This window comes from Coffea arabica, chromosome 11c (assembly GCF_036785885.1).
Source record: "Coffea arabica cultivar ET-39 chromosome 11c, Coffea Arabica ET-39 HiFi, whole genome shotgun sequence".
Taxonomy (NCBI): domain Eukaryota; kingdom Viridiplantae; phylum Streptophyta; class Magnoliopsida; order Gentianales; family Rubiaceae; genus Coffea; species Coffea arabica.
In genome coordinates this window covers 29,829,691-29,832,384 of record NC_092330.1, presented here as the reverse complement: position 1 = coordinate 29,832,384, position 2,694 = coordinate 29,829,691, and the positions used below count along the sequence as shown (strand labels likewise).

General features: G+C 33.9%; 1 non-coding gene across 1 annotated transcript; it reads left to right on the top strand.

Annotated features, from left to right (window-relative positions):
- Positions 1-342: 342 nt before the first annotated feature.
- LOC113717439 (small nucleolar RNA R71) lies at positions 343-450 on the top strand. The gene has a single exon (XR_003454370.1). It is a non-coding gene; the product is annotated as a small nucleolar RNA R71 (small nucleolar RNA).
- Positions 451-2,694: the final 2,244 nt, after the last annotated feature.

Genomic DNA, 2,694 nt, shown 5'->3' with positions numbered 1-2,694 from the left:
ATTTCTCTGTCCCTCATTATACATATTAGAAAAGAAATCATTTATTTGAGATCATGGTTCTAGAGACTGAGTTTCACCTTTTAGCAATAATCGCATCTAATGCATCTGATGACTTAGTTCAGCCACTTGTGAGCCCAAATCCTTAGAAATAGACATTTTCTGAGCACTTGCTCCTTTACCTCGACTTGTTTTTTGTTAAGAGTTATTAGAAAGTAACTCATATATTGCAACCAATTCTTTCGGAGTTTTATCATGAATATACCCTCTTGCTGCAAAATCTACCATGCTTTGAGTTGTGAAAGTTAGCCCATCATAGAAAAATTACACTTGTAGAGCCAACGAATACTGGTGATGAGGACATTGAGTAGGCAACTACATAAATCATTCCCAAGCTTCCTGAATAGGCTCTCCCTCCATTTGAGCAAAGGACCAAATCTTATTCCTTAGATTAATAGTTTTCTACAGAGAGTAGTACTTGATCATAAAGATATTGTAAACATCTTCCCAAGTTCTCAAGGTTCCCTCAAGAAAGTTTTGCAGCCAAGATTTAGCATGGTCCATGAGGCAGTAGGGAAAACACCTCATCCGTAGTTCATCTTTTGATATCCCACCCAATGGAAAAGTCTGCACCACCGAGTAAAATTCTCAGATAAAAGATTGCAAGTCTTCATTAGGTAGATTGTAAAAAAAAGAAAGCATATTAAAATGCAAGGTCTTGAGCTTGTAATTTCTAACCCCATCACTTAGTCGGATACAATATGACGAAGCTGCTATCATGAGACATTGGATGTTCCTCAAATGAAATTTAGCAGGTGGAGCTAGGGGTGGATTTTGATTATTAGGAGTGTCCAAAGCCATCTTAAACCAAGGTACCTAAGCAACAAAATAAAAAAAAAAGTGAAGAAATAAAAATAAAAATAAAAGACAAAAATAACTAAAGTAGAAAAACTTACAGTTGACCCCGACAATGGCGCCAAAAACTTGATTGATGAATTCCTATAAGTGCACAGGGCCGATCGTAGTAATAAATTACTTAGAGTAGTTTAGGGTCGAACCCACAGAGATGAGTTAATTTTTTACTTTAATTATTCTAATAAAATAACAAAATTTAAACTCAAAAAATTGTATTTTCTAACTAAACAATAAATAATAATCAATTCAAATAAATAGTGGTGAGAAAACAATAGACACATGTCTAGGGTTTCAAGTTTTAATCCAAAATTTGAATCAATTATCTAATTAATTTCTTAACAAACTATGAACGCATCCCACAATTATACTTTAGATTATCTCTCAATACATCTAAAGTGTGCCTAATTAAATCTTACATCTCTCTCAAGATCTCAAGTGTTCAATTAAACCCTTTAAGAACTTTGGTGATACAAGTGTGTTATACAAATCCTAACCTACTCTCATAATTAGTCTAAATATGCTTATCTCTCTAGTGCATGGTTGTATCGCCTTTTTTAATTCAATAAAAACTCTAAGAGCATGTCTATGATGGCCAAGTATAAACACATAATTAAATCAAGATAAATAAATCATAGCAAAAGGCAAGAAATTAAATTAGAAGAATTAATAAAATTCCATCATAAAAACCCTAACCCTAGAAACAATTTAGTTCAACATGATTTGGAAATTAAAACCACGAATTCAAAGAGTTGCTACAAAGATAAGAAAATGAGCAAGAAAACTTCTCAATTGCTTGCTCTAATCTTCTCCTTGCATGCTCCTTGATTCGCCTCCATTTGATCTTGATCTCTCAAGGATAAATTATGAAAAGATGTTAAAACTAAGCTAGACTAATGTTTTTCACCTCTAAAAACGTCCTAGATAGACCCTATTTATAGTTTTTTAAAGTAGTATCCGAAATGGGATAGAATTGGATTTTTTAAAGTTGAAAAATGACAATTTCGCACACTTTTCTAATGAACACCGGTGCAAATACCACTCTAAACACCAGCGTCAGTGTTGGGACCATAGGAATAATGGCGAGAAGACCAAATTTAAGATGGGTGCAAGTTTCATGTTATCAGCAAATGGATTGCTTCGGATCCACGCACAGATCCAATTCAAGGCCAAAAATCTCCATCAACAAGGCCAAAAGATATCTTTCTCAAACATGAAAGTCGTAACTCTTTGAATTAGTTTTTTAATGCCACAAGAATCATGTCATGTGGTGGTATGGATGCTAAGATATACCCAAAATATTGAGCACTAGTTGGAAGAACTTTGCAGGGCAACTATACTTTAGTATTTTGGATCTTTGTCTATTAAACCATGAGAACCAAACTTTGATGTTTTGATAAGATTTGTAGAGAATTCATTTAGCTTCAAAATGAATTAAGAATCATCTCAATCCAATTTGTGTAACTCAAGTTATTGCCAAAATACTTACATTTGTCAATCCTGTCAAACCTCTTACTCTTCATGCTTTGTTCTTCCATTGCTTATTTGCATCATGTTTTTGGTCTGTTTTCTCTCCAATTGAACTTTTGCGCTATTAGAACAATATAAGAAGACCAAATTTAAGACCAATTGAACTTTTGGTACCATAGGAATAATGGCGAGAAGACCAAATTTAAGACGGGTGCAAGTTACATGTGATCAGCAGACGAATTGCATCGGATCCACGAACAGATCCATTTCAAGGCCAAAAATCTCCATCATCAAGGCCAAATGATATCTTTCTCA